A 12,006-nucleotide genomic window follows, 5' to 3' on the forward strand; every position below is an offset into this window, starting at 1 on the left:
AAATAGCTGAATCAGATCCTGGAACAGCGAAAGCGTGAGGATGACTCGAGGTGTGCAGCCCTCTGACTTGTCCTCTCGTCTCATAAAAGCTTTTATGGCCATCTTCGGCTGTTCTCCCGTGAAATCAGCAAACCTCTGTTCCTGGGGGCAGACTTGGAAACCTTCCTGCAAATTCGTATGTGGAAATGCAGAGGGAGAGACCTTCTGGGCTCCCCGGTGTGAGCTGAACAGAGGGCTTCGCTGCAGATGGCCCCGTATGTGCAGGGAGCAGCTATGTCGCCATTTCTTCTCGCGGCAAACGTGAAAAGTAAGGTTTAACGCATGCATTGTACAGTGAAACTGTGGCAGGAGTTGCTCCACTGCACGAAAACACACCGTAGAGATATCTTCAAGTCTGCATACCTGCACCGCCTTCAAAGAGAGATGCCGTTTGGGGCAGACGAGACCTCCCAAGGCGGAGCTGGGATAAAGCATGCGGATGATGCCAGACCTGGGAGGTGTTCCCAGGTGTGCACTGTAGCTGTAGTCGCAATTTTAGATGTCTGTCAAAAACTTATTAGCTCAGAGTGTCTTAAGTGCTAATTCGTACCAAGCAGTCCAGAACAATAAAGCGATCAAGTCTGAAAAAGAAAAGGAGAAAAGAGCTTCCTACTGGAAGAAATTGTTGAAGCTGTTGAGCTGCTGGGAAAATTGCTTTAAGCAGGCCTTTCCAGGGCCTTGTTCTTTTTTAACAGGATAAAGACTGTGGATAGGGCTGGATGTTTGTTTGTTTTTCTAATTCAAATATACTTTGCCAGTTTCTGTTGTTTCCAAATCTTAAATGTGCACGAAGATGCTAGGCCAACTTTTTGCCATTCTGTATTTTAAGACCCCGAATTTTACCTCCTTTTTTTTTTTTTTTTTTTTTTTTTTTTTTCTAGGTATGGTGCTCATACGGAGAGTAAGAGGATTATTTCTCCCTCCTCTGTCTCCACTTTTATTTATTTGTTTGTGAAGCGTGGTAATGTGCACAGAAGTTTGAAACACCTATAAGGACTGTCAGATCATCTTCTTCTGTGGTGTCTGACATTGCTTATCTGCCGTCATACGAAATAATAGGGAATGAGAGCGGTGCTCCTTCAGATGTCGATTTCAGGCTAGAAGGGGTTTTCGTTTGCTAGTGTGGGGAGGAAATGGCTGGATTTGGGGTCATCTCTTGCACTAACACTAAATCTATGCCTGTGTTAATAGAAGCCTTACAAAGGACTGATCTTAGACTCTTTCTGCAGTTGAAAGACTTAAAAGCATAGAAAGGCAGGCGGCTTCCATAAATTGTGGAAGCTGGGAGGAAGAGACCACGTTCTTACCGTCGAAGCCTGCCTTTTTCTTTCGTTTTTCTGTTTGGCCCGCGCAGCTTGTTACAGAGTACTGCTGTGCACAGGGAGAAGGAGGGTAGAGTCAATGTGGTGTTTTCTGGGTATATACATATGTATTTGTGCATGTGCTACAGATGCACCAAGTAAGAAAATGTGTGGATCAAACTCTTAAAAAGGATCTGGCAGTATTGGCCGTGTTTGTATTAAAAATAAGTTGATAGTGAGAGCAGCAAGGCAGGGAGGGGGGAATGGGAGAAAATTGCAGGCTAGCTAGCAGTGCTTTAGTATACAGCGGTCTGAAATTCCCCTGGAATAATGGAAATAATTGATTGTATGGAAATTGAAAGATGTCAACGTGTAGTTGGCTCTCTTCTCAGTAATTCACAGGGAAAGGTCAGGTACAACTCTGTGAAAAGTCAGAAATGTTCACGCTTTCAGAATCAGTGAGAAGAGATCGGATTTGGGCTATTTACTAAGTTTAAGCCTGCTGTTTTGTACAAGTTCCGCAGAAATGGATGTATAGACTACAGAATGATGTACCAGAATTGTGCAGACTCATGCATTACAGCGCATTTTTAAATTATTTCCTTTTGGCAGCTAGTCAGCTGTAATTAAATTTCTGAAAACTGACCTTCCTCGTTTTTGCCTTCAAATGCCTCTTGCAGCACGCAATCGGATGCAGTGGGAAACAGACGCAGCACCTCTTCTTTGAACAGACCTGCCCAGCGGCAGAAAGACAGCGTAGGCGCTGCTACAACGCCCTTACCAGTGCTCGCATTACTAAGGAAACTTTGCTTTATTCAGTGCTAGAGAAACCTTTCTGAAACTTCAGCATCTTTTCTGTTGCGCGTGAAGAAGCCAAATAGCAGACGTAGGCATTCGGAGTGACACTTGCACGCATGCTGACCAGACCCTGGCTGCTTACCTGAGCGCTGCGTGGAAAAAAAAAAAAAAAAAAAAAAGACTGATATTTTGAACCTCCAGCTTTTCACGTGTGCTGTTTAATCTATTATGTACTTCATCTATAATTGTAAAACGGGAATAACTTGCTCTATTTTGTCATTTTGCTCCCCGATAGCATGACATCAATGGTACTACGTACCAGATGGTGGTACATAGTACTATGGTTTAGTGCCAGTTTTAGGGCACCCCTGCAAGCTATGTATGTGTGACAGCAAAACGATGGCTTTTACCACATCGGCACAGGTCTTCTTACTAGACCTTCGCATAGAGGAGTCTTGCACCAGAGGTACTTAACAACTGAAACGACCATCCTCCTGTTTGGTGCCTCACCGGAGAGACTGCGTAGAGAAAGCGGGCTGAAAGTMAAGAGGAGGTTTGTAGCCCACAACCGGTAGCTTTCAGTGTAGACAAGAAGCCAGATTCTCCTCTCGTTTGCACCCGAGTGGTGACAGAGCAACTCCCTTGAAACTGGTGAAGTGATAGCCATGCAAAATGAGTGAACGTGCCAAGAAAATTGAATCCTGTAGTGGACGCAGTACTGTCATTGTACGCAAYTATTGTAGCAGTGCATTTAATGAAAGATCAGGAGAAAGGGAAGAAAATTGTGGCAGTCAGTTGCCCCTAGAAATACTGCACCCAGATTTTAAAGGCTGCAATGAAGGAGTRAAGTTACTGGTATCCAAAGTCACACAGTGAGTACTGGCGCTTAAGACTGATAGCAATTAAAAGTTTTTTGAGAGAGTTATAGGGAAAATCATAACTTCCATTTGGTGGAAAAGTGAGCAAGTGAACCGAGCATTTAAAGTCCATGTGGTGCTACTACAAATGCCTCGTTTGCACTCTAGAGTCTGTGTAGTAACTCGGTGCCAGTTTTGAAAGTTGAGACCTCTAGTTTTTCCTGYCCCACATGGTTTTACATTGGTCAGGGAGAGATACAGCTCTGAAATGCTACTTTCAGCCAAAGGGAAGCTTTGCCTCTGAGTCAGTGGGATTTTGTGCCTGTAGTTTTCCGATAGCGGTCAGCTACRTCTTCTGTTGGATGCGTGCCTCTTCATTGCCAGTGAAGGATTTCACATCTCCTGGCACTCCTGTTGTACTGTGGTATATATAGTTTAGATCAACTGCTGCTGTTCCAGTTAAGGTTAAGTGTTTAGCGCTACCCAAATGTTCTCTATTGTAAATGTATATTTTCCGTGTCAGAATTATGCAGTTTTTTTTTTTCTTTTAATGACATTGGGAAAAGTCAAGGGAAAAGAAAACCTGCATTGCCTTCTTTTCCTGGCATCTCTTGCAACCATTAAAGTCAAAGCAATCTCAGTAAAAGGTTGCAACTGGCACCAAAGAAACACTGCGCCATTATTCCTGAAGCAGGAGAGCTAAAATAGCATCTCAGACTTCGGCACGTTTTGTCTCTTTTCTCCTTCTCCTCACACTTTGAGGCTGCTGCCAAACCCTGCTGCTGCTTTGTAACGTGCACCAAGTTGATTTTTTTTTTTTTTTCCTCGATGCCCTTTTAACTGACACATTTGTCAATGCATTGGCTATTTACCACTTCGACTGTTACAGTATCGCTGTCTCTGGCCTCCCTGCTGTGCCTTCTATTCTCTTCCATTCCTCCTGCATTGCAGCAGCCTACATCCTCCTCCTTGATGTCTAAATGGATTTATTACTTCCCAACTGCAAATCTCCCTACCTTATTGCTTACTGGATAACATTTAGCGCCCTTCCCTATGACTTCAAAGSTGTAGTTATATCCCTTTGCTCTTCAAGACTTCACTTCGTGGCTGGCGTTCTAGGTTATCCTCCAGGACTTTGTCCCCCGCCTACAGCTCTGCTTTTATTTCCCACGCTTGCTCTCTGTTACAAACATGTTTGTCTTAAATATTGTGGCACATGCCTTCCGTCTCTCATAATCAGCAGTGCGCCTGCTCTGCGGTCACTGCACATCTGGAAAGCTCTCTACTTAATGCTGTTGTCATAGGCCACACTGCCTTGCCTTTCAAATCTTTCCTCTTCATAAAGCTTAGTAATTAGGCTCAGAAAATAAACTGCTTTCACTTATGCACTAATGCTTAAAACAAACAGTGAAGAGCTCCAACAAAAGATTTTTGTTTTCAGTCTTTGTGCATATTTTAGCTTGGCTCATGGAAAACAACTTGCTTGGTTTGCTGTCTGACCTTGGGCAAGCAATTCCCTTTGGCACATCTGCTTTTCCTTCTATGAAATAGAGATGAAGATGCTGAGTTTCTTTGTAAAGCATTTTCAGAGCTACAAATAAAAAGCGCTCTGTAAAAGGTAGTTGATATTTTTATTCTATCATGATTGTTATTTTGTTTGTCAGTCAGCGAAATAAGCACAATGTCTATTCTTAGCAAATAACGGTGATAGTTGTTCTGACTCGTCTAGCATTTTCTTCAGTAGCTAAGTTGCTAATGGAACTGATATTCTGAACTACAGACTTCTCAGGTTTTTCACACCCATGTATTTTTTGCAACTGATGTCCTGTCTGCCTTGCATTCTTCTTATTCACGTACAAGGMCCTTTAATCTTGACGTAGAGCCTGCTTCCCTCTTTCACGGCCAATGCAAGCTCTGGCCTTAGGATTGTTTGCTGTTCCAATTGCTCTGCTCATTTCACTTGTCTAGTAGAATTGCCTTTTTGAAAATGGAATTAATGTGTACAATTTTTTGGCTTATGGAAACRCTTTTCTCTCACTGCAATGCCATTTGTTAAAAAAAAAAAAAAGAAAGAAAAGAAGAAGAAAGAAAGAAAGAAAAGGGTACTGTCCCCCTAGCAGAACACTCTCAGAACATTTGGTGTTTGCACTGTAGGAAAGGAAGCTCTCCCAGATCGCTGTTCGTGGATATTTTTTCCTTTGGGGATGGTCTTATTTTGAGCAGTATTCAGTAATATCTATGCTTGGGAGAATGCCAAACTCATCCAGGGCGGCACAGGCAGATCTTTCCATAGTAGGGGTGCCAATTAAACTAATGCTACCAGCTGCATGTTCTTTTGTCTGCCCTGAACTAGGTTGTGGTATTGTGTTGCACAGTGCCTCTCTCCAGCAAAGCTTGTTGTCTCCATACTAATGGTTTGGGCAAGAAAGGGGAGCTGTGAAACATTAGCATTCAGAAAGGAGAAGGGATGTAAAGGAACTTCTGGCAAGGCGAGTAATGCAAAGTTGTAAAAGTATCATAATCCCCAAAGCGTAAGAGAAATCAGATTACTCATCCAAAATTTAGTCATGCAAAAAAGTAATGGCAGATGCGGGACCAGACTGTGAGCCTTCAGATTCTCTGTGCAGTGCCAAGTCCTCCAGATTTGGTTGTTCCTTGACATTGGAGGAGATGGGGTGAAATAGGTGGAGAGGGAAAATGAGGAGGAGGAAGAGGAAGAGCGGGTTGCCTTGGCTGGCTGGAGCAGAGGGAGAACGGGCAATGGACAGACAAAAATACTTTGGAATACTCAAGGGAAGTAAAAACTGATAGGAAGGAGAGGTTGGATTTGAAATGAAAAGGCTGGAAGGAAAAATTGCCTGACTAGGTGGCAAAGAAAGTGTAATTTTTGTCAAACGCTGTCAAGGTCAATGTTTTCTTCTCTTAATAAGGATGTTGCCCTGGCTTGTTTTGTGGTCGGTCTGTAAAATGAGAATTGTTAATGCTTATGGTTTAAATGTGCTTTTTTTGTTGTTTTTTTTTGTTTTCTCAATACTTCCATACTGACTTTCAAAGATCACATAACCGGAGCAGAGCCCTCTGATTTTAACAGGGCATTATCTTTTGATAAAACTGTCATTAATCCTATATAAAGCTGCTTGAAGAATCAGCCTTCTTGTTTCCATATAATTGCTGCTATGCAGCAGGCAAGCTAGCTATTAATAAGTGTATCAGACAGTATTCACTGTTAATAACTTCTCAAACAGTGTTAGTAAGAGAAATGAAAAGATTCTGCAGCAATGTAAGGGCAAAGATGAACAAAGTAAAGGATGGAAGAAGTTAGTAGTCTAAAGTAATATATGCTTCATCATTAAATAGGCAATCAAATCTAATCTATCATTTTTCATTGCACATGAATGAAAAGTTTTCATTTTGTTTAATGGATGAACAAAAATTGCGTATGCAACACTAAGCAAGGATGCTAGCGGTGGGTGAAGTTTGGCTTGTGTCAGCGAGGGTTTGATCGACATCAAAAAACAGAGGATCTTGGAGCCGTTCTTGTAAATCTAGATCCACGCTTCCCTAGTTTTCCTGTTTCCAGTGGGCTGCTTTAACTTCATAGACTGTCATCCTCAGGAGAGGTGGGGAAGTCACCCTAAATCTAAGCGTTAATTCTGTGTCTTGAGCGTTGCTAATGACAGTGCTGACCTTCTCTTGTTCATGGACCGTCAGCACCGTGGCTTCTCTTGACCGCTCAACCGTATATCCCTAATTGCAGGGGCTGTAAAGATGTTATGGCGTATATTAGCATGGTATCTATTAGGAGCATACTAACGTTCACGTAGAGGAGATGGTGACTAAAGCCATGCTTCAATTGAGGACTCGTGGCTGTGTTACTTTTTTAAGATACTGTTTTTAAATGCATTTCAAAAGAGTTCAGAGCATCTCAAAAAGTTAGTAACCATTACTCYTGCAAGCCAAAACCAGAGTGCTACGACTTCAATACCAGACGAACCCAGATTCCAGGCGCTGGAAGGCTTCCTGCCATTTCTCTCCTGGCGTGGTGTGATTTGGCGAGGAAGATGCTCGCTGTGTGCCTCTATAGAATAGATCAGAAGAGCTGCAACCTGACTTGGAGGGAAAATAAATAAATAAATAAATAAATACGAACTTTTGTCCAAAAAGAGAACTTGTCTAGTACTGTTTGGTAGTTTTTGTAAAGTGGCCTTTATAACTCTCTCTGAACTTGCGAGCTTTCTGCTTTATTTTTCAAGGCTCAGATGAATTATTAATGGGATGGACTAACTATCTACTATAATTGACCAAACCTGTATATGGGAAGAAATCTGACCCCCCCCCCTCCCAAAAAAAAAAAAGACCCCTCCGAAAAAGACTTGTTAATTAAAAACATTTGAAAGTGGTTGTGGGGCTATTGTGCAACAGAGGTGCAAATGCTCTATGGTAGTATTTTTTTTATTCCTAGAGTTTATTCTTCAGATATTAGAAGTTTGGATTATTTCTCCCAAAGAAAGAACTCCCAAGGCTTAGAAAGCACAGCTGTTAAGACTCAAGCAGGTTTGTTTTATGGTCAGGACAAACTAAAATCCCTTAAAGGTTAATTACAAGTGAATTTAAAATACTGTTAGCGGTCTGAGTTGTGTATAATGTAGTGGAGGATGGAAAGACTGGTCAATGTTTACAGCAAATATGTAAATGAGGTGGCTTTCCATAACCAGGTCAAAAACATGAACAGGAGTGGATTTGGAGAGACTCCGTTATCTGCATTTCAGAGGAGAACATTCTTTAAAATCCAGTCAGTAATACTCTTTCCCACATCTTACCCTTATTTCCTCCTGAATAGCTTTCAGGCTATATTAAAAATGTGCTGTCACTCATCTTGGAATAATTCAGTTCTAAGTCTGGGATGAATCGTTGTGTTATGAAGGAAGGATAATTTGCAAGAGCAGAAGTGCTATCCAAAGCGACTAGAAAGATTTATTGAGAATTTGAGACCAGGCTTACTTGATCACAGGCCTCATAATTGCATTTTATCCTTACTCCTTGCATCCAAGATTATGAACACCAATGAAAAAAAACCTGCATTTCATCTATTTAAAATTCTTTTAGGTTTTCATGGTTCTCTTTTATGTGAACACACTTTCTCTCTGTACTGAGGTCATGAGTGTTTCGGGACTGTTATTTAAAGGTGACGAAGACAGAAAATTGCTTCATCCTTAGTGTGGCCACTTGACCAGAGGGAGGATAATGTCTCAGTGAAAGATACCCAGCCTTTACCCTTAGTCTTTAGTCTTTGTAAGGTGGAATTTGCATGCTAATATCCCTCAGTCCTCATCAGCATTCGCAAGTTAAGAATGGATTTGTAGAGCAGTCAGCAGAATGTTTCTCAAAGCAAACAAGAAATCTTTTTTTTTTTTTTTTTGTATTTTTAAAGCTATCTAGAAGTTCTGAGTGCCTAATATCCATTTATTAGGTGTTCAAGTCCTCTGTTATGTTGTATTTTGCCCCTTTAATCACCAATTTATTACAACCTGGGTGTGGATAAGTATAAATAGGGTGATGGAAGGGTCAATTGTCAGAATGCATTAATAAATATTTTCCTCATCTGTAATGTACCGTAATGGGGAAAAACTTGGAGGTTTTTACAGGCTAGACTTGTCTGTCTGCCTGAGTTGTAGGTTCTTGGCTATTTTTCCTGGAATGTGGAACAAATCTGAGGATTCTTCCGGGCAACCTGTGGTGGATCTTATGGACCCCAAGAGATGGCCAGCTTGGAAAGGGGCATCCTGGGGAGTGACACTGGGCTGTACAAGCCATGGTCAGCCCCACAGTGGGGCAGCCCTTGACACCAGGACTTTGGGACCTTGCCTTATTGTTCAGCTGTAGTTTCTGTTCACTGAATATGCTAAGGATGAAGTTAAGCTACCATACTGTTCTGGAAGGAGCGCACATAGTTTCTAAATCAGAGAAGCTTTTTTTTTTTAAAAAAAAAAAAAGAAAAAAAGGCGAGGGGACTCTGAAATGCACTTCAGATTATTTAAAGAGTTACTACCCACTTATTGTGCCCAATACTTATCATTTTCGGAAAACTAATGTTAAGAATTGGTCTGATACAGTTTAATTTAAATGGGAACAAAATTACGCTGTTATGGGAGGATTGTGTATTTATGTTTATTTTTATTATTTATGTTTATGGTGTATGAGTACAATTTGTTATCATTTATTAGTAAGAAAAAACAGGGGAAAATGTTTAGGAAAGTGCCAGTACTTAAATCTCAGTAGACCTTTTTTTTTTGCTTCTTATTTATTCCTGTATCTGTTTTTAAACTTACTGTTAGTTATGGACATTTTCTGCTGAATTACAGCAACTAGTAGTTATTTAAGGACCTACCATTGTTTCAGTTTTATAGAGAACACATTTTAAAGACAGATTTGTAACCATAGCCATTTAAATTCTGCTTTGCTGGAAGTGCTTATACAAGCTGATAGCCTAGACATAAATTATTTATTTCAGATTGCAGTGGCTATGCACTTTATTTTAGAAAATAGCACACTGAAGGCCAAATTAGGGGATTTTTTTGTTTTTACTTTATTTAGATGTTATGCCAAGCTCTAGCTTAAAAGAGATTTGACTCTAAAAGATTGCTTTTCACCGGTGGTTGGCACACCAGTGCTGGAACTTTAGTGACTTTGTGTTTTGAGAAACATGAAATAACCTGAAGAGTTAGATGCAAGGCTATGTGCATGCACTTCTGTGTGTTATACCTGAGATAATGGCTGTGTGTATATACACAAATTTGAGAAACATTTAAAATTATCTTATAACATAGACATTCCTGATATTCTCTCTACACAGCGTGAGAAATTTTGTTATTGATTTTATTCATGTAGCTGGTGAAGATGCGTTTTCAAGTAGCGTCTGCTCTGTAGTGGTAATGAGGGAGAATTAACGTCTGGACAACTTTTATGTTTCATAAACATTATTACTAATTCTTCGTTCCCTCTATGTCAAACTTGCAATTGAACTGTGTTCAAGTCTATCTGAATTTGATATTTCTACTGTAGTGAACGGGGTCATAAAAGATGCAGCAATATTTTTGTGTCTTTTATAGATGGCAAATTAATAAGGTTGATCATATTGGCAGTTGACTAAATAAGTATCAGGTTGAAAATACAATCTCTAAGATGGTCATAGCAATTCAAATTGAAGTAAAGTTTTGAAAGGCAAGGTACTGTTTAAGTCCTTTTATATAAATGTGTGTGTACATGCAGTGTCTTTTTCCCCCACAACGATGAGATGAAATATAGACTTGATATTTAAGGCTCAAGCAGGAATAAAAGGAGGATTTCAAGTGTGTTTGGACTAGAGCTTTTAGTCAGTTGATAAGATACAGTTGGAAGATTTGGATCACTAGGAAAAGGATTTAATTAAGCTTTACGCATGCTTTTGCAAAACCTGACATTGGTTTTATGTTACAGTTACATCTGTTGGTATCTAGCTATATATATTGACATACAGGTAGCTATAGACCTCTGTTGATGGGTAGATCTGTGTATCAATAGAGGTAGTTTCTCTGCCAAGCAATAGCATTCTCATCAGGGTACACAGCCTAGGTATTGCAGTACTCAGAACTGCATCAGGAAAGAAATTCAGGAACTAGCAAAAAAATTGACTTGCCTTTTGTTTTTGTTGAAGGTAAGGATCAAGAAGAACGTAAACAAGCAGTATAAGAGATAAAGCTAATAGGACTGTTTTAAAATATTCTGAATCTAAGAAACTCCTGCGATACTTGCAATATCATTGGTAATTGGTACAGTGCGTTCTCTATCCTGAAAAAAGATAGCGCTGAAATATGGAGTATGTGTTGCATTTAATCTGAAGCCCGGTGGCCAGCTCTAAAGCTGAGTCACGTGCAGAGCATATATGAAAGAAAGCATTTTCCTAATCTAGAAGATTTTGAAACTGCTGTACGGAAAGGCTAGTTCTGCCATACTTACCTGGATAAAGGAATTCAAGAGTGTTCCCAGGTCTCTTTCCAAGCCTGTTCCCAGGCTTGGACATAATGGACAGCTTGGACTTTGGATGCTGAGACTCAGTCCTGGGGTGTTCTAGATCTCTGTATCTTAACTAGAGAAGTATACTAGCTTTATAAGAACGTGGCACTCTAAATTGATGCTCTCCATAGAATAGCCAAACTGTAGCAAGCTCCACTTGGGCCTCATTGTGGTAACTCATCTGTCACACTGTAAATATTCCTGTTGAAGTCAATAAGCATTTGCAGAGTAAAATATTACTCATTGTGAGTAAGAGCCATATGATATGAGACAACAGGTCTGGCAATAAGAGATGTTTTCATGTTTTTAAGGGAATATTTTCTCACATGTGGGTTTCTTGCTTTTGCCTGCACCTGTTGCGCACACATAATATTCTTGCAAAATAAGTAGTTGCAGAGTTAAGTATTAGATATGCATATATAAACACATATTGCATGTTACTGTCCCATTACCTAGTTTGCATGTGTAAATGCAGGTTAACTGTGCGTGTAGTTTTGCCAGTGACAAACTGAGTATTTCAGAATTTGGCCTTGAGCGCACTCTAGGGAATTTTGCAACAGGCTTGTGTTGTTTCTTTATTTGAGCTCTCAATTCCATTAGGAACCCAGCATAAACACTTGACTCTGCTTTATTTCACAAGGTAATGTTTCAGAATTACAGACCTCATCGTTATTAATTATTTTGATATTTATTGATTGCATTAACATTAATCATGATAAACACCTGTTATTACTGTGGATGTCACATGTGTAGTACTTCAGGATGTCTACTGTAGCTCTGTCTTCATTAACTCGACCATTAGTTACGGGGTGTTATTTTTTGCATGAACATCTCCATGCCTCTCTTATAGAAGTGAGGAGAGAAAATATACATGAATTGTTCACTAGATTTTGAAAGCATCTTGCTATTTTTAAGATTTGTTTCCTTTCCCCCTCCCCAAAAGGATACGTTACATAAGA

General features: G+C 40.1%; 1 protein-coding gene across 1 annotated transcript in view; it reads left to right on the forward strand.

Annotated features, from left to right (window-relative positions):
- GRID2 (glutamate ionotropic receptor delta type subunit 2) overlaps positions 1–12,006 on the forward strand; it is a 689,884-nt gene that overhangs the window by 388,072 nt on the left and 289,806 nt on the right. The window lies entirely within an intron of this gene.

The sequence above is a fragment of the Rhea americana genome, unplaced genomic scaffold, assembly GCF_003343005.1.
Source record: "Rhea americana isolate MKP2758 unplaced genomic scaffold, rheAme1 scaffold_157, whole genome shotgun sequence".
In the NCBI taxonomy this organism is placed as follows: Eukaryota; Metazoa; Chordata; class Aves; order Rheiformes; family Rheidae; genus Rhea; species Rhea americana.